We start from the raw sequence: 18,631 nt of genomic DNA, 5'->3' as shown, positions 1-18,631 counted from the left end.
TCCACCAGCAGGGGTCACTGTCCTCTATTCCTTTTTTCCATTCCCTTTCACAAGGGCACACATGCTTCTTTCCTCTTTTCATTTGCTTTCTCTCTTGCGCTATTTCGTCCGTGCAAACTGCCAGCATCCTTCTCATCACCGTGGTCCTCCAGCATTGTTGCTTATTTACTTTTAATACTAGGCTTCCTTTCAACAGGACCAGCGCCTCCCGCGGGCTTGGGGGCATCCGCCGGCAACCTGGAGGCCAGTTTACAGGCCGAAGCAAGCAGGACACCTTTGCAGGCAACAAGACCCCCCTGAAGAGCAGCACACAGTCACTGGCAACCATCTCACCCTCTTCCTTCATTCGCTCCTGGACGTCTCAATCCGCCTCAAGTTGCGGCTCCTCAAGCTTGCTCCTTCTGTCACGTCCCCCCAGATGAATGGTTTATCCTGCAGGAGACCCTGCGTGGAGCCATATTTAAAGACAAATGATGCTCGGGCCCTGCTGCGGCGCGTGGTTTCACTGCAAAACAAACAAAGACTGTAGGGTCGGCCCAGCCTTTGCATCGGCCCTTCGGAGCCCGCCTCCACATGGTCAGAGTTCTCGCCACCACGCGAGCCTGAGGCAGGCTGGCCAGGCGATGGACCAAGCCGTGTCTACTGGCCATACCACCCTGGATACGCCCGAACTCGGAAGCAAAGCGGGGATGGGCTTGGACAGTACTTGGATGGTAGACCTCCTGGGAACACCGAGTGCTGTAGACCATTTTGATGACATTTTGCTCCCTGGCCCAGCTCGGCTAGTATACAGGGGCGTCTTATCAGACACCAACATAAGCTGGAAGCCCCAAGCCGCATAATGCCTCTGATGCCTCTGAGATGGTTTGCAGCTAGGGACGCTACCACGCCTCCTCGCATGCCTCACACCGAGCTCCTTGCCGCGTCTAAGAGTGCTTATTGATCCCTCAGCCTGCCTTCTGGAAATGATGGCGTCATAAGCATCCTGGGCCGTTAAGGGGCCAGGCATTCAGCGGGCGCCCAGGGGATGATTTTTAGAGGACGTCCGGCCGGCAGAAGTAACGTCTTCTTCTGCAAAGAAGCTTGTGTAACTAACCCAATCAAACGGCTGCCCAGGACCCAAATTCAGTACTAGGAAGGAGCGGGAGGGAATTGGGGGTATTTTCCTGCTAAGGCACGCAAATATTAATGATAATAAGACAGACAGGACAGTCTGACACTTGCTGGCGCTGAGGCTGCAGGGGCAAATAGGAGGTGTGGCCATGTGCAAGCATATGTGCGTGCTCGCTTGCAAGTGACTGTGCGCTTCCTAGGTGTGGCGCGCTGCAGACAGTCAAAGGGGTTGTTCCCTTTCATTAAACGTTCTTCCCAGGTTGCAGGCTTTTAGAAAGCAACAAACCGCCCTGTACTCACCCTACCCGGGTCCACCGGAGAGTCTCACCGCTGCTCCAGGTCTGTGGCATTGGCTGCGACGCTGACGTCACGTCAGCAGCCGATCAGTGAGCTCAGCGGCTCTGAGCGGGGCGTTCTGCCTACAACCCCTTTAAGAGAGCCAGCAAAAAAGTGAAGAGAAAGGAAATTACAAAAGGGCCTCTTGCTGAGCACTGGCGATAAGTGAGACAGTCCAAAAAGGAGCGCCAGCCAGGCGTGATTAAGGAACAGGTGCGCTCCTTTAGACCGGGTTCATTTCCAGCTCTGCATTTTTTTCTTGCTGAGCACTGGACAGGGCAGCCGGCAGCCAGACTGCATAGTAGAAAAGCAGCAAGTGAGAAGCCTGTCTCCGCCTACGGCCACACCACCCTGAACACGCCCGATCTCGTCTGGTCTCGGAAGCTAAGCAGGGTCGGGCCTGGTTAGTACTTGGATGGGAGACCGCCTGGGAATACCAGGTGCAGTAGGCTTTTGCTTTTTCCTTCCTTCCACCAGCAGGGGTCACTGTCCTCTATGCCTTTTTTCCATTCCCTTTCACAAGGGCACACATGCTTCTTTCCTCTTTTCATTTGCTTTCTCTCTTGCGCTATTTCGTCCGTGCAAACTGCCAGCATCCTTCTCATCACCGTGGGCCTCCAGCATTGTTGCTTATTTACTTTTAATACTAGGCTTCCTTTCAACAGGACCAGCGCCTCCCGCGGGCTTGGGGGCATCCGCCGGCAACCTGGAGGCCAGTTTACAGGCCGAAGCAAGCAGGACACCTTTGCAGGCAACACGACCCCCCTGAAGAGCAGCACACAGTCACTGGCAACCAGAATGGTGACCGGTCTGCAAACCCTGTCTTATGAGGAAAGGTTGCAGGATTTGGGAATGTTTAGTTTGCAAAAGAGAAGACTGAGAGGAGACTTAATAGCTGTCTACAAATATCTAAAGGGCTGTCACATTGTAGAAGGATCAACTTTATTCTCATTTGCACAAGGAAAGACTAGAAGCAATGGGATGAAACTGAATGGGAGGAGACACAGATTAGATATTAGAAAAAATTTTTTAACAGTTAGAGTGATCAATGAGTGGAACAGGCTGCCACGAGAAGTGGTGAGTTCTCCTTCAATGGAAGTCTTCAAACAGAGGCTGGACAGACATCTGACTGGGATGATTTAGCGAATCCTGCTTTGAGCAGGGGGTTGGACCAGATGGCCCAGGAGGTCCCTTCCAACTCTACGATTCTATGATTCTATCTCACCCTCTTCCTTCATTCGCTCCTGGACGTCTCAATCCGCCTCAAGTTGCGGCTGCTCCAGCTTGCGCCTTCTGTCACGTCCCCCCAGATGAATGGTTTAGCCTGCAGGAGACCCTGCGTGGAGCCATATTTAAAGACAAATGATGCTCGGGCCCTGCTGCGGCGCGTGGTTTCACTGCAAAACAAACAAAGACTGTAGGGGCGGCCCAGCCTTTGCATCGGCCCTTCGGAGCCCGCCTCCACATGGTCAGAGTTCTCGCCACCATGCGAGCCTGAGGCAGGCTGGCCAGGCGATGGACCAAGCCGTGTCTACTGGCCATACCACCCTGGATACGCCCGATCTCGTCCGAACTCGGAAGCAAAGCGGGGATGGGCTTGGACAGTACTTGGATGGGAGACCTCCTGGGAACACCGAGTGCTGTAGACCATTTTGATGACATTTTGCTCCCTGGCCCAGCTCGGCTAGTATACAGGGGCGCCTTATCAGACACCAACATTACCTAAGCTGGAAGCCCCAAGCCGCATAATGCCTCTGATGCCTCTGAGATGGTTTGCAGCTAGGGACGCTACCACGCCTCCTCGCATGCCTCACACCAAGCTCCTTGCCGCAGCTAAGAGTGCTTATTGACCCCTCGGCCTGCCTTCTGGAAATGAAGGCGTCATAAGCATCCTGGGCCGTTAAGGGGCCAGGCATTCAGCGGGCGCCCAGGGGATGATCTTTAGAGGCCGGCCGGCCGGCTGGCAGAAGTAACGTCTTCTTCTGCAAAGAAGCTTGTGTAACTAACCCAATCAGACGGCTGCCCAGGACCCAAATTCAGTACTAGTGTGGGGAGGAGGACCCCCATATAGTGTTTGGGCCGGAACCAAGGGGACCGCCATCAGAGTTATTGAAGGAAGCACAACAGGGGAATTACAAAGGGAGACATGCGACTGAGGTTGTCAGGGCAACAGGGGGAGGGGCTAGGGTAAAAGGAGCAGGGGACGCGCTGAAGTGGCAGTTGGGGAAGAGAGGGAGTGAAGGCAGGACACAGGGTGACTTGCAGGGGTACCGAGAGGAGCCTGCGAGGAGAAAGCGGCCGATTTACCGACAAGAGAGACGTGAGAGACTGTGCCCAGAGACTGCTCCCCGCTCCCGTTCTGAGAGAATTATCCCCGCTAAACCCCGCCTTAGAGAGAGAGGAACTATACCTCCGGTTGTGGCCGTGAGTACCGGTAACCAGGCCTCAGAGATCTGGGCCCTTCCCCCCAGCCTTCCCCCATCACGCCGACCCGGCCACCATTGGCCTCAAGATACGCCACCTTGTCACAGGCGGGATTAAAGGCTCGCTACCCTGGCTTAGGAAGAGACTCCTTGGTAAAGGACGGCTACAGGCCTTTCTGGGGAACTGCGTCATCACCGCGCGCCACCTCCATCATTTACTTCAGGGCCTGTTGAGACCCAACGGCATTGCTTTCTTCAGGGCCTGTTGCGCCCCAGCGGCAGTGTTTTCTTCAGGGCCTGTTGCACCCCAGCGGCAGCGTTTTCTTCAGGGCCTGTTGTGCCCCAGCGGAGGCGTTTTCTTCAGGGCCTGTTGCGCCCCAGCGGCAGCGTTTCCTTCAGGGCCTGTTGCGCCCCAGCGGCAGCGTTATCTTCAGGGCCTGTTGCGCCCCAATGTCCCCGTTTCCTTCAGGGCCTGTTGCGCCCCAGCGGCAGCGTTTCCTTCAGGGCTTGTTGCGCCCCAGCGGCAGCGTTTCCTTCAGGGCCTGTTGCGCCCCAACGTCCCCGTTTTCTTCAGGACCTGTTGCGCCCCAACGTCCTCGTTTTCTTCAGGGCTTGTTGCCCCCCAACGGAATTATTTTCTTCAGGGCCTGTTGCCCCCACCGACATCACTTTCCTCAGGACAGCCGCCTCAGCGACCTCAACGCGGCCACGCTACCGAACCCAGCAGTCCCTGGAAGGCTAAGTGAAACTATATTGGGTTAAGATTGTTGAGTCCCTGCGTGGACTGTTGGTGTTGTACTTATTCCTTGTTTTGTTCAGCCTAGCCCTTCGGCTAGGGTTTTATAAAAGTAATTTCGAAAACCACCATTCGTTTAGTGTCTCGTCACTGCATCCTGCGAACCTGTCCGACCCTACACTAGGAAGGAGCGGGAGGGAATTGGGGGCATTTTCCTGCTAAGGCACGCAAATATTAATGATAATAAGACAGACAGGACAGTCTGACACTTGCTGGCGCTGAGGCTGCAGGGGCAAATAGGAGGTGTGGCCATGTGCAAGCATATGTGCGTGCTCGCTTGCAAGTGACTGTGCGCTTCCTAGGTGTGGCGCGCTGCAGACAGTCAAAGGGGTTGTTCCCTTTCATTAAATGTTCTTCCCAGGTTGCAGGCTTTTAGAAAGCAACAAACCGCCCTGTACTCACCCTACCCGGGTCCACCGGAGAGTCTCACTGCTGCTCCAGGTCTGTGGCATTGGCTGCGACGCTGATGTCACGTCAGCAGCCGATCAGTGAGCTCAGCGGCTCTGAGCGGGGCGTTCTGCCTACAACCCCTTTAAGAGAGCCAGCAAAAAAGTGAAGAGAAAGGAAATTACAAAAGGGCCTCTTGCTGAGCACTGGCGATAAGTGAGACAGTCCAAAAAGGAGCGCCAGCCAGGCGTGATTAAGGAACAGGTGCGCTCCTTTAGACCGGGTTCATTTCCAGCTCTGCATTTTTTTCTTGCTGAGCACTGGACAGGGCAGCCGGCAGCCAGACTGCATAGTAGAAAAGCAGCAAGTGAGAAGCCTGTCTCTGCCTACGGCCACACCACCCTGAACACGCCCGATCTCGTCTGATCTCGGAAGCTAAGCAGGGTCGGGCCTGGTTAGTACTTGGATGGGAGACCGCCTGGGAATACCAGGTGCTGTAGGCTTTTGCTTTTTCCTTCCTTCCACCAGCAGGGGTCACTGTCCTCTATGCCTTTTTTCCATTCCCTTTCACAAGGGCACACATGCTTCTTTCCTCTTTTCATTTGCTTTCTCTCTTGCGCTATTTCGTCCGTGCAAACTGCCAGCATCCTTCTCATCACCGTGGGCCTCCAGCATTGTTGCTTATTTACTTTTAATACTAGGCTTCCTTTCAACAGGACCAGCGCCTCCCGCGGGCTTGGGGGCATCCGCCGGCAACCTGGAGGCCAGTTTACAGGCCGAAGCAAGCAGGACACCTTTGCAGGCAACACGACCCCCCTGAAGAGCAGCACACAGTCACTGGCAACCAGAATGGTGACCGGTCTGCAAACCCTGTCTTATGAGGAAAGGTTGCAGGATTTGGGAATGTTTAGTTTGCAAAAGAGAAGACTGAGAGGAGACTTAATAGCTGTCTACAAATATCTAAAGGGCTGTCACATTGTAGAAGGATCAACTTTATTCTCATTTGCACAAGGAAAGACTAGAAGCAATGTGATGAAACTGAATGGGAGGAGACACAGATTAGATATTAGAAAATTTTTTTTAACAGTTAGAGTGATCAATGAGTGGAACAGGCTGCCACGAGAAGTGGTGAGTTCTCCTTCAATGGAAGTCTTCAAACAGAGGCTGGACAGACATCTGACTGGGATGATTTAGCGAATCCTGCTTTGAGCAGGGGGTTGGACCAGATGGCCCAGGAGGTCCCTTCCAACTCTAAGATTCTATGATTCTATCTCACCCTCTTCCTTCATTCGCTCCTGGACGTCTCAATCCGCCTCAAGTTGCGGCTGCTCCAGCTTGCGCCTTCTGTCACGTCCCCCCAGATGAATGGTTTAGCCTGCAGGAGACCCTGCGTGGAGCCATATTTAAAGACAAATGATGCTCGGGCCCTGCTGCGGCGCGTGGTTTCACTGCAAAACAAACAAAGACTGTAGGGGCGGCCCAGCCTTTGCATCGGCCCTTCGGAGCCCGCCTCCACATGGTCAGAGTTCTCGCCACCATGCGAGCCTGAGGCAGGCTGGCCAGGCGATGGACCAAGCTGTGTCTACTGGCCATACCACCCTGGATACGCCCGATCTCGTCCGAACTCGGAAGCAAAGCGGGGATGGGCTTGGACAGTACTTGGATGGGAGACCTCCTGGGAACACCGAGTGCTGTAGACCATTTTGATGACATTTTGCTCCCTGGCCCAGCTCGGCTAGTATACAGGGGCGCCTTATCAGACACCAACATTACCTAAGCTGGAAGCCCCAAGCCGCATAATGCCTCTGATGCCTCTGAGATGGTTTGCAGCTAGGGACGCTACCACGCCTCCTCGCATGCCTCACACCAAGCTCCTTGCCGCAGCTAAGAGTGCTTATTGACCCCTCGGCCTGCCTTCTGGAAATGAAGGCGTCATAAGCATCCTGGGCCGTTAAGGGGCCAGGCATTCAGCGGGCGCCCAGGGGATGATCTTTAGAGGCCGGCCGGCCGGCTGGCAGAAGTAACGTCTTCTTCTGCAAAGAAGCTTGTGTAACTAACCCAATCAGACGGCTGCCCAGGACCCAAATTCAGTACTAGTGTGGGGAGGAGGACCCCCATATAGTGTTTGGGCCGGAACCAAGGGGACCGCCATCAGAGTTATTGAAGGAAGCACAACAGGGGAATTACAAAGGGAGACATGCGACTGAGGTTGTCAGGGCAACAGGGGGAGGGGCTAGGGTAAAAGGAGCAGGGGACGCGCTGAAGTGGCAGTTGGGGAAGAGAGGGAGTGAAGGCAGGACACAGGGTGACTTGCAGGGGTACCGAGAGGAGCCTGCGAGGAGAAAGCGGCCGATTTACCGACAAGAGAGACGTGAGAGACTGTGCCCAGAGACTGCTCCCCGCTCCCGTTCTGAGAGAATTATCCCCGCTAAACCCCGCCTTAGAGAGAGAGGAACTATACCTCCGGTTGTGGCCGTGAGTACCGGTAACCAGGCCTCAGAGATCTGGGCCCTTCCCCCCAGCCTTCCCCCATCACGCCGACCCGGCCACCATTGGCCTCAAGATACGCCACCTTGTCACAGGCGGGATTAAAAGCTCGCTACCCTGGCTTAGGAAGAGACTCCTTGGTAAAGGACGGCTACAGGCCTTTCTGGGGAACTGCGTCATCACCGCGCGCCACCTCCATCATTTACTTCAGGGCCTGTTGAGACCCAACGGCATTGCTTTCTTCAGGGCCTGTTGCGCCCCAGCGGCAGTGTTTTCTTCAGGGTCTGTTGCACCCCAGCGGCAGCGTTTTCTTCAGGGTCTGTTGTGCCCCAGCGGAGGCGTTTTCTTCAGGGCCTGTTGCGCCCCAGCGGCAGCGTTTCCTTCAGGGCCTGTTGCGCCCCAGCGGCAGCGTTATCTTCAGGGCCTGTTGCGCCCCAATGTCCCCGTTTCCTTCAGGGCCTGTTGCGCCCCAGCGGCAGCGTTTCCTTCAGGGCTTGTTGCGCCCCAGCGGCAGCATTTCCTTCAGGGCCTGTTGCGCCCCAACATCCCCGTTTTCTTCAGGACCTGTTGCGCCCCAACGTCCTCGTTTTCTTCAGGGCTTGTTGCCCCCCAACGGTATTATTTTCTTCAGGGCCTGTTGCCCCCACCGACATCACTTTCCTCAGGACAGCCGCCTCAGCGACCTCAACGCGGCCACGCTACCGAACCCAGCAGTCCCTGGAAGGCTAAGTGAAACTATATTGGGTTAAGATTGTTGAGTCCCTGCGTGGACTGTTGGTGTTGTACTTATTCCTTGTTTTGTTCAGCCTAGCCCTTCGGCTAGGGTTTTATAAAAGTAATTTCGAAAACCACCATTCGTTTAGTGTCTCGTCACTGCATCCTGCGAACCTGTCTGACCCTACACTAGGAAGGAGCGGGAGGGAATTGGGGGCATTTTCCTGCTAAGGCATGCAAATATTAATGATAATAAGACAGACAGGACAGTCTGACACTTGCTGGCGCTGAGGCTGCAGGGGCAAATAGGAGGTGTGGCCATGTGCAAGCATATGTGCGTGCTCGCTTGCAAGTGACTGTGCGCTTCCTAGGTGTGGCGCGCTGCAGACAGTCAAAGGGGTTGTTCCCTTTCATTAAATGTTCTTCCCAGGTTGCAGGCTTTTAGAAAGCAACAAACCGCCCTGTACTCACCCTACCCGGGTCCACCGGAGAGTCTCACTGCTGCTCCAGGTCTGTGGCATTGGCTGCGACGCTGATGTCACGTCAGCAGCCGATCAGTGAGCTCAGCGGCTCTGAGCGGGGCGTTCTGCCTACAACCCCTTTAAGAGAGCCAGCAAAAAAGTGAAGAGAAAGGAAATTACAAAAGGGCCTCTTGCTGAGCACTGGCGATAAGTGAGACAGTCCAAAAAGGAGCGCCAGCCAGGCGTGATTAAGGAACAGGTGCGCTCCTTTAGACCGGGTTCATTTCCAGCTCTGCAATTTTTTCTTGCTGAGCACTGGACAGGGCAGCCGGCAGCCAGACTGCATAGTAGAAAAGCAGCAAGTGAGAAGCTTGTCTCTGCCTACGGCCACACCACCCTGAACACGCCCGATCTCGTCTGATCTCGGAAGCTAAGCAGGGTCGGGCCTGGTTAGTACTTGGATGGGAGACCGCCTGGGAATACCAGGTGCTGTAGGCTTTTGCTTTTTCCTTCCACCAGCAGGGGTCACTGTCCTCTATTCCTTTTTTCCATTCCCTTTCACAAGGGCACACATGCTTCTTTCCTCTTTTCATTTGCTTTCTCTCTTGCGCTATTTCGTCCGTGCAAACTGCCAGCATCCTTCTCATCACCGTGGTCCTCCAGCATTGTTGCTTATTTACTTTTAATACTAGGCTTCCTTTCAACAGGACCAGCGCCTCCCGCGGGCTTGGGGGCATCCGCCGGCAACCTGGAGGCCAGTTTACAGGCCGAAGCAAGCAGGACACCTTTGCAGGCAACAAGACCCCCCTGAAGAGCAGCACACAGTCACTGGCAACCATCTCACCCTCTTCCTTCATTCGCTCCTGGACGTCTCAATCCGCCTCAAGTTGCGGCTCCTCAAGCTTGCTCCTTCTGTCACGTCCCCCCAGATGAATGGTTTATCCTGCAGGAGACCCTGCGTGGAGCCATATTTAAAGACAAATGATGCTCGGGCCCTGCTGCGGCGCGTGGTTTCACTGCAAAACAAACAAAGACTGTAGGGTCGGCCCAGCCTTTGCATCGGCCCTTCGGAGCCCGCCTCCACATGGTCAGAGTTCTCGCCACCACGCGAGCCTGAGGCAGGCTGGCCAGGCGATGGACCAAGCCGTGTCTACTGGCCATACCACCCTGGATACGCCTGAACTCGGAAGCAAAGCGGGGATGGGCTTGGACAGTACTTGGATGGTAGACCTCCTGGGAACACCGAGTGCTGTAGACCATTTTGATGACATTTTGCTCCCTGGCCCAGCTCGGCTAGTATACAGGGGCGTCTTATCAGACACCAACATAAGCTGGAAGCCCCAAGCCGCATAATGCCTCTGATGCCTCTGAGATGGTTTGCAGCTAGGGACGCTACCACGCCTCCTCGCATGCCTCACACCGAGCTCCTTGCCGCGGCTAAGAGTGCTTATTGATCCCTCAGCCTGCCTTCTGGAAATGATGGCGTCATAAGCATCCTGGGCCGTTAAGGGGCCAGGCATTCAGCGGGCGCCCAGGGGATGATTTTTAGAGGACGTCCGGCCGGCAGAAGTAACGTCTTCTTCTGCAAAGAAGCTTGTGTAACTAACCCAATCAAACGGCTGCCCAGGACCCAAATTCAGTACTAGGAAGGAGCGGGAGGGAATTGGGGGTATTTTCCTGCTAAGGCACGCAAATATTAATGATAATAAGACAGACAGGACAGTCTGACACTTGCTGGCGCTGAGGCTGCAGGGGCAAATAGGAGGTGTGGCCATGTGCAAGCATATGTGCGTGCTCGCTTGCAAGTGACTGTGCGCTTCCTAGGTGTGGCGCGCTGCAGACAGTCAAAGGGGTTGTTCCCTTTCATTAAACGTTCTTCCCAGGTTGCAGGCTTTTAGAAAGCAACAAACCGCCCTGTACTCACCCTACCCGGGTCCACCGGAGAGTCTCACCGCTGCTCCAGGTCTGTGGCATTGGCTGCGACGCTGACGTCACGTCAGCAGCCGATCAGTGAGCTCAGCGTCTCTGAGCGGGGCGTTCTGCCTACAACCCCTTTAAGAGAGCCAGCAAAAAAGTGAAGAGAAAGGAAATTACAAAAGGGCCTCTTGCTGAGCACTGGCGATAAGTGAGACAGTCCAAAAAGGAGCGCCAGCCAGGCGTGATTAAGGAACAGGTGCGCTCCTTTAGACCGGGTTCATTTCCAGCTCTGCATTTTTTTCTTGCTGAGCACTGGACAGGGCAGCCGGCAGCCAGACTGCATAGTAGAAAAGCAGCAAGTGAGAAGCCTGTCTCTGCCTACGGCCACACCACCCTGAACACGCCCGATCTCGTCTGATCTCGGAAGCTAAGCAGGGTCGGGCCTGGTTAGTACTTGGATGGGAGACCGCCTGGGAATACCAGGTGCTGTAGGCTTTTGCTTTTTCCTTCCTTCCACCAGCAGGGGTCACTGTCCTCTATGCCTTTTTTCCATTCCCTTTCACAAGGGCACACATGCTTCTTTCCTCTTTTCATTTGCTTTCTCTCTTGCGCTATTTCGTCCGTGCAAACTGCCAGCATCCTTCTCATCACCGTGGGCCTCCAGCATTGTTGCTTATTTACTTTTAATACTAGGCTTCCTTTCAACAGGACCAGCGCCTCCCGCGGGCTTGGGGGCATCCGCCGGCAACCTGGAGGCCAGTTTACAGGCCGAAGCAAGCAGGACACCTTTGCAGGCAACACGACCCCCCTGAAGAGCAGCACACAGTCACTGGCAACCAGAATGGTGACCGGTCTGCAAACCCTGTCTTATGAGGAAAGGTTGCAGGATTTGGGAATGTTTAGTTTGCAAAAGAGAAGACTGAGAGGAGACTTAATAGCTGTCTACAAATATCTAAAGGGCTGTCACATTGTAGAAGGATCAACTTTATTCTCATTTGCACAAGGAAAGACTAGAAGCAATGGGATGAAACTGAATGGGAGGAGACACAGATTAGATATTAGAAAAATTTTTTTAACAGTTAGAGTGATCAATGAGTGGAACAGGCTGCCACGAGAAGTGGTGAGTTCTCCTTCAATGGAAGTCTTCAAACAGAGGCTGGACAGACATCTGACTGGGATGATTTAGCGAATCCTGCTTTGAGCAGGGGGTTGGACCAGATGGCCCAGGAGGTCCCTTCCAACTCTACGATTCTATGATTCTATCTCACCCTCTTCCTTCATTCGCTCCTGGACGTCTCAATCCGCCTCAAGTTGCGGCTGCTCCAGCTTGCGCCTTCTGTCACGTCCCCCCAGATGAATGGTTTAGCCTGCAGGAGACCCTGCGTGGAGCCATATTTAAAGACAAATGATGCTCGGGCCCTGCTGCGGCGCGTGGTTTCACTGCAAAACAAACAAAGACTGTAGGGGCGGCCCAGCCTTTGCATCGGCCCTTCGGAGCCCGCCTCCACATGGTCAGAGTTCTCGCCACCATGCGAGCCTGAGGCAGGCTGGCCAGGCGATGGACCAAGCCGTGTCTACTGGCCATACCACCCTGGATACGCCCGATCTCGTCCGAACTCGGAAGCAAAGCGGGGATGGGCTTGGACAGTACTTGGATGGGAGACCTCCTGGGAACACCGAGTGCTGTAGACCATTTTGATGACATTTTGCTCCCTGGCCCAGCTCGGCTAGTATACAGGGGCGCCTTATCAGACACCAACATTACCTAAGCTGGAAGCCCCAAGCCGCATAATGCCTCTGATGCCTCTGAGATGGTTTGCAGCTAGGGACGCTACCACGCCTCCTCGCATGCCTCACACCAAGCTCCTTGCCGCAGCTAAGAGTGCTTATTGACCCCTCGGCCTGCCTTCTGGAAATGAAGGCGTCATAAGCATCCTGGGCCGTTAAGGGGCCAGGCATTCAGCGGGCGCCCAGGGGATGATCTTTAGAGGCCGGCCGGCCGGCTGGCAGAAGTAACGTCTTCTTCTGCAAAGAAGCTTGTGTAACTAACCCAATCAGACGGCTGCCCAGGACCCAAATTCAGTACTAGTGTGGGGAGGAGGACCCCCATATAGTGTTTGGGCCGGAACCAAGGGGACCGCCATCAGAGTTATTGAAGGAAGCACAACAGGGGAATTACAAAGGGAGACATGCGACTGAGGTTGTCAGGGCAACAGGGGGAGGGGCTAGGGTAAAAGGAGCAGGGGACGCGCTGAAGTGGCAGTTGGGGAAGAGAGGGAGTGAAGGCAGGACACAGGGTGACTTGCAGGGGTACCGAGAGGAGCCTGCGAGGAGAAAGCGGCCGATTTACCGACAAGAGAGACGTGAGAGACTGTGCCCAGAGACTGCTCCCCGCTCCCGTTCTGAGAGAATTATCCCCGCTAAACCCCGCCTTAGAGAGAGAGGAACTATACCTCCGGTTGTGGCCGTGAGTACCGGTAACCAGGCCTCAGAGATCTGGGCCCTTCCCCCCAGCCTTCCCCCATCACGCCGACCCGGCCACCATTGGCCTCAAGATACGCCACCTTGTCACAGGCGGGATTAAAGGCTCGCTACCCTGGCTTAGGAAGAGACTCCTTGGTAAAGGACGGCTACAGGCCTTTCTGGGGAACTGCGTCATCACCGCGCGCCACCTCCATCATTTACTTCAGGGCCTGTTGAGACCCAACGGCATTGCTTTCTTCAGGGCCTGTTGCGCCCCAGCGGCAGTGTTTTCTTCAGGGCCTGTTGCACCCCAGCGGCAGCGTTTTCTTCAGGGCCTGTTGTGCCCCAGCGGAGGCGTTTTCTTCAGGGCCTGTTGCGCCCCAGCGACAGCGTTTCCTTCAGGGCCTGTTGCGCCCCAGCGGCAGCGTTATCTTCAGGGCCTGTTGCGCCCCAATGTCCCCGTTTCCTTCAGGGCCTGTTGCGCCCCAGCGGCAGCGTTTCCTTCAGGGCTTGTTGCGCCCCAGCGGCAGCGTTTCCTTCAGGGCCTGTTGCGCCCCAACGTCCCCGTTTTCTTCAGGACCTGTTGCGCCCCAACGTCCTCGTTTTCTTCAGGGCTTGTTGCCCCCCAACGGAATTATTTTCTTCAGGGCCTGTTGCCCCCACCGACATCACTTTCCTCAGGACAGCCGCCTCAGCGACCTCAACGCGGCCACGCTACCGAACCCAGCAGTCCCTGGAAGGCTAAGTGAAACTATATTGGGTTAAGATTGTTGAGTCCCTGCGTGGACTGTTGGTGTTGTACTTATTCCTTGTTTTGTTCAGCCTAGCCCTTCGGCTAGGGTTTTATAAAAGTAATTTCGAAAACCACCATTCGTTTAGTGTCTCGTCACTGCATCCTGCGAACCTGTCCGACCCTACACTAGGAAGGAGCGGGAGGGAATTGGGGGCATTTTCCTGCTAAGGCACGCAAATATTAATGATAATAAGACAGACAGGACAGTCTGACACTTGCTGGCGCTGAGGCTGCAGGGGCAAATAGGAGGTGTGGCCATGTGCAAGCATATGTGCGTGCTCGCTTGCAAGTGACTGTGCGCTTCCTAGGTGTGGCGCGCTGCAGACAGTCAAAGGGGTTGTTCCCTTTCATTAAATGTTCTTCCCAGGTTGCAGGCTTTTAGAAAGCAACAAACCGCCCTGTACTCACCCTACCCGGGTCCACCGGAGAGTCTCACTGCTGCTCCAGGTCTGTGGCATTGGCTGAGACGCTGATGTCACGTCAGCAGCCGATCAGTGAGCTCAGCGGCTCTGAGCGGGGCGTTCTGCCTACAACCCCTTTAAGAGAGCCAGCAAAAAAGTGAAGAGAAAGGAAATTACAAAAGGGCCTCTTGCTGAGCACTGGCGATAAGTGAGACAGTCCAAAAAGGAGCGCCAGCCAGGCGTGATTAAGGAACAGGTGCGCTCCTTTAGACCGGGTTCATTTCCAGCTCTGCATTTTTTTCTTGCTGAGCACTGGACAGGGCAGCCGGCAGCCAGACTGCATAGTAGAAAAGCAGCAAGTGAGAAGCCTGTCTCTGCCTACGGCCACACCACCCTGAACACGCCCGATCTCGTCTGATCTCGGAAGCTAAGCAGGGTCGGGCCTGGTTAGTACTTGGATGGGAGACCGCCTGGGAATACCAGGTGCTGTAGGCTTTTGCTTTTTCCTTCCTTCCACCAGCAGGGGTCACTGTCCTCTATGCCTTTTTTCCATTCCCTTTCACAAGGGCACACATGCTTCTTTCCTCTTTTCATTTGCTTTCTCTCTTGCGCTATTTCGTCCGTGCAAACTGCCAGCATCCTTCTCATCACCGTGGGCCTCCAGCATTGTTGCTTATTTACTTTTAATACTAGGCTTCCTTTCAACAGGACCAGCGCCTCCCGCGGGCTTGGGGGCATCCGCCGGCAACCTGGAGGCCAGTTTACAGGCCGAAGCAAGCAGGACACCTTTGCAGGCAACACGACCCCCCTGAAGAGCAGCACACAGTCACTGGCAACCAGAATGGTGACCGGTCTGCAAACCCTGTCTTATGAGGAAAGGTTGCAGGATTTGGGAATGTTTAGTTTGCAAAAGAGAAGACTGAGAGGAGACTTAATAGCTGTCTACAAATATCTAAAGGGCTGTCACATTGTAGAAGGATCAACTTTATTCTCATTTGCACAAGGAAAGACTAGAAGCAATGTGATGAAACTGAATGGGAGGAGACACAGATTAGATATTAGAAAAATTTTTTTAACAGTTAGAGTGATCAATGAGTGGAACAGGCTGCCACGAGAAGTGGTGAGTTCTCCTTCAATGGAAGTCTTCAAACAGAGGCTGGACAGACATCTGACTGGGATGATTTAGCGAATCCTGCTTTGAGCAGGGGGTTGGACCAGATGGCCCAGGAGGTCCCTTCCAACTCTAAGATTCTATGATTCTATCTCACCCTCTTCCTTCATTCGCTCCTGGACGTCTCAATCCGCCTCAAGTTGCGGCTGCTCCAGCTTGCGCCTTCTGTCACGTCCCCCCAGATGAATGGTTTAGCCTGCAGGAGACCCTGCGTGGAGCCATATTTAAAGACAAATGATGCTCGGGCCCTGCTGCGGCGCGTGGTTTCACTGCAAAACAAACAAAGACTGTAGGGGCGGCCCAGCCTTTGCATCGGCCCTTCGGAGCCCGCCTCCACATGGTCAGAGTTCTCGCCACCATGCGAGCCTGAGGCAGGCTGGCCAGGCGATGGACCAAGCTGTGTCTACTGGCCATACCACCCTGGATACGCCCGATCTCGTCCGAACTCGGAAGCAAAGCGGGGATGGGCTTGGACAGTACTTGGATGGGAGACCTCCTGGGAACACCGAGTGCTGTAGACCATTTTGATGACATTTTGCTCCCTGGCCCAGCTCGGCTAGTATACAGGGGCGCCTTATCAGACACCAACATTACCTAAGCTGGAAGCCCCAAGCCGCATAATGCCTCTGATGCCTCTGAGATGGTTTGCAGCTAGGGACGCTACCACGCCTCCTCGCATGCCTCACACCAAGCTCCTTGCCGCAGCTAAGAGTGCTTATTGACCCCTCGGCCTGCCTTCTGGAAATGAAGGCGTCATAAGCATCCTGGGCCGTTAAGGGGCCAGGCATTCAGCGGGCGCCCAGGGGATGATCTTTAGAGGCCGGCCGGCCGGCTGGCAGAAGTAACGTCTTCTTCTGCAAAGAAGCTTGTGTAACTAACCCAATCAGACGGCTGCCCAGGACCCAAATTCAGTACTAGTGTGGGGAGGAGGACCCCCATATAGTGTTTGGGCCGGAACCAAGGGGACCGCCATCAGAGTTATTGAAGGAAGCACAACAGGGGAATTACAAAGGGAGACATGCGACTGAGGTTGTCAGGGCAACAGGGGGAGGGGCTAGGGTAAAAGGAGCAGGGGACGCGCTGAAGTGGCAGTTGGGGAAGAGAGGGAGTGAAGGCAGGACACAGGGTGACTTGCAGGGGTACCGAGAGGAGCCTGCGAGGAGAAAGCGGCCGATTTACCGACAAGAGAGACGTGAGAGACTGTGCCCAGAGACTGCTCCCCGCTCCCGTTCTGAGAGAATTATCCCCGCTAAACCCCGCCTTAGAGAGAGAGGAACTATACCTCCGGTTGTGGCCGTGAGTACCGGTAACCAGGCCTCAGAGATCTGGGCCCTTCCCCCCAGCCTTCCCCCATCACGCCGACCCGGCCACCATTGGCCTCAAGATACGCCACCTTGTCACAGGCGGGATTAAAAGCTCGCTACCCTGGCTTAGGAAGAGACTCCTTGGTAAAGGACGGCTACAGGCCTTTCTGGGGAACTGCGTCATCACCGCGCGCCACCTCCATCATTTACTTCAGGGCCTGTTGAGACCCAACGGCATTGCTTTCTTCAGGGCCTGTTGCGCCCCAGCGGCAGTGTTTTCTTCAGGGTCTGTTGCACCCCAGCGGCAGCGTTTTCTTCAGGGTCTGTTGTGCCCCAGCGGAGGCGTTTTCTTCAGGGCCTGTTGCGCCCCAGCGGCAGCGTTTCCTTCAGGGCCTGTTGCGCCCCAGCGGCAGCGTTATCTTCAGGGCCTGTTGCGCCCCAATGTCCCCGTTTCCTTCAGGGCCTGTTGCGCCCCAGCGGCAGCGTTTCCTTCAGGGCTTGTTGCGCCCCAGCGGCAGCGTTTCCTTCAGGGCCTGTTGCGCCCCAACATCCCCGTTTTCTTCAGGACCTGTTGCGCCCCAACGTCCTCGTTTTCTTCAGGGCTTGTTGCCCCCCAACGGTATTATTTTCTTCAGGGCCTGTTGCCCCCACCGACATCACTTTCCTCAGGACAGCCGCCTCAGCGACCTCAACGGGGCCACGCTACCGAACCCAGCAGTCCCTGGAAGGCTAAGTGAAACTATATTGGGTTAAGATTGTTGAGTCCCTGCGTGGACTGTTGGTGTTGTACTTATTCCTTGTTTTGTTCAGCCTAGCCCTTCGGCTAGGGTTTTATAAAAGTAATTTCGAAAACCACCATTCGTTTAGTGTCTCGTCACTGCATCCTGCGAACCTGTCTGACCCTACACTAGGAAGGAGCGGGAGGGAATTGGGGGCATTTTCCTGCTAAGGCATGCAAATATTAATGATAATAAGACAGACAGGACAGTCTGACACTTGCTGGCGCTGAGGCTGCAGGGGCAAATAGGAGGTGTGGCCATGTGCAAGCATATGTGCGTGCTCGCTTGCAAGTGACTGTGCGCTTCCTAGGTGTGGCGCGCTGCAGACAGTCAAAGGGGTTGTTCCCTTTCATTAAATGTTCTTCCCAGGTTGCAGGCTTTTAGAAAGCAACAAACCGCCCTGTACTCACCCTACCCGGGTCCACCGGAGAGTCTCACTGCTGCTCCAGGTCTGTGGCATTGGCTGCGACGCTGATGTCACGTCAGCAGCCGATCAGTGAGCTCAGCGGCTCTGAGCGGGGCGTTCTGCCTACAACCCCTTTAAGAGAGCCAGCAAAAAAGTGAAGAGAAAGGAAATTACAAAAGGGCCTCTTGCTGAGCACTGGCGATAAGTGAGACAGTCCAAAAAGGAGCGCCAGCCAGGCGTGATTAAGGAACAGGTGCGCTCCTTTAGACCGGGTTCATTTCCAGCTCTGCAATTTTTTCTTGCTGAGCACTGGACAGGGCAGCCGGCAGCCAGACTGCATAGTAGAAAAGCAGCAAGTGAGAAGCTTGTCTCTGCCTACGGCCACACCACCCTGAACACGCCCGATCTCGTCTGATCTCGGAAGCTAAGCAGGGTCGGGCCTGGTTAGTACTTGGATGGGAGACCGCCTGGGAATACCAGGTGCTGTAGGCTTTTGCTTTTTCCTTCCACCAGCAGGGGTCACTGTCCTCTATTCCTTTTTTCCATTCCCTTTCACAAGGGCACACATGCTTCTTTCCTCTTTTCATTTGCTTTCTCTCTTGCGCTATTTCGTCCGTGCAAACTGCCAGCATCCTTCTCATCACCGTGGTCCTCCAGCATTGTTGCTTATTTACTTTTAA

The 18,631-nt window shown here is 54.8% G+C and overlaps 10 non-coding genes and 2 pseudogenes across 10 annotated transcripts; all 12 read left to right on the top strand.

The window, feature by feature from the left end:
- The first annotated feature begins 637 nt into the window (after positions 1-637).
- LOC141053544 (5S ribosomal RNA) lies at positions 638-747 on the top strand (annotated as a pseudogene).
- A 1,035-nt stretch (positions 748-1,782) lies between these two features.
- Positions 1,783-1,901, top strand: LOC141053319 (5S ribosomal RNA). Its single transcript, XR_012221064.1, has one exon. It is a non-coding gene; the product is annotated as a 5S ribosomal RNA (ribosomal RNA).
- A 1,077-nt stretch (positions 1,902-2,978) lies between these two features.
- On the top strand, positions 2,979-3,098 carry LOC141053410 (5S ribosomal RNA). The gene has a single exon (XR_012221147.1). It is a non-coding gene; the product is annotated as a 5S ribosomal RNA (ribosomal RNA).
- Positions 3,099-5,439: 2,341 nt separating this feature from the next.
- LOC141053241 (5S ribosomal RNA) lies at positions 5,440-5,558 on the top strand. Its single transcript, XR_012220993.1, has one exon. It is a non-coding gene; the product is annotated as a 5S ribosomal RNA (ribosomal RNA).
- Positions 5,559-6,635: 1,077 nt separating this feature from the next.
- LOC141053409 (5S ribosomal RNA) lies at positions 6,636-6,755 on the top strand. Its single transcript, XR_012221146.1, has one exon. It is a non-coding gene; the product is annotated as a 5S ribosomal RNA (ribosomal RNA).
- Positions 6,756-9,096: 2,341 nt separating this feature from the next.
- On the top strand, positions 9,097-9,215 carry LOC141053239 (5S ribosomal RNA). Its single transcript, XR_012220991.1, has one exon. It is a non-coding gene; the product is annotated as a 5S ribosomal RNA (ribosomal RNA).
- A 650-nt stretch (positions 9,216-9,865) lies between these two features.
- LOC141053575 (5S ribosomal RNA) lies at positions 9,866-9,975 on the top strand (annotated as a pseudogene).
- A 1,035-nt stretch (positions 9,976-11,010) lies between these two features.
- LOC141053238 (5S ribosomal RNA) lies at positions 11,011-11,129 on the top strand. Its single transcript, XR_012220990.1, has one exon. It is a non-coding gene; the product is annotated as a 5S ribosomal RNA (ribosomal RNA).
- A 1,077-nt stretch (positions 11,130-12,206) lies between these two features.
- On the top strand, positions 12,207-12,326 carry LOC141053408 (5S ribosomal RNA). The gene has a single exon (XR_012221145.1). It is a non-coding gene; the product is annotated as a 5S ribosomal RNA (ribosomal RNA).
- A 2,341-nt stretch (positions 12,327-14,667) lies between these two features.
- On the top strand, positions 14,668-14,786 carry LOC141053237 (5S ribosomal RNA). Its single transcript, XR_012220989.1, has one exon. It is a non-coding gene; the product is annotated as a 5S ribosomal RNA (ribosomal RNA).
- Positions 14,787-15,863: 1,077 nt separating this feature from the next.
- Positions 15,864-15,983, top strand: LOC141053407 (5S ribosomal RNA). Its single transcript, XR_012221144.1, has one exon. It is a non-coding gene; the product is annotated as a 5S ribosomal RNA (ribosomal RNA).
- Positions 15,984-18,324: 2,341 nt separating this feature from the next.
- LOC141053235 (5S ribosomal RNA) lies at positions 18,325-18,443 on the top strand. The gene has a single exon (XR_012220988.1). It is a non-coding gene; the product is annotated as a 5S ribosomal RNA (ribosomal RNA).
- Positions 18,444-18,631: the final 188 nt, after the last annotated feature.

The sequence above is a fragment of the Dendrobates tinctorius genome, unplaced genomic scaffold (genome assembly GCF_039654945.1).
Source record: "Dendrobates tinctorius isolate UK_male_01 unplaced genomic scaffold, ASM3965494v1 ptg000165l, whole genome shotgun sequence".
NCBI classification, from domain to species: domain Eukaryota; kingdom Metazoa; phylum Chordata; class Amphibia; order Anura; family Dendrobatidae; genus Dendrobates; species Dendrobates tinctorius.
This window is presented reverse-complemented; position numbering and strand designations above follow the sequence as displayed.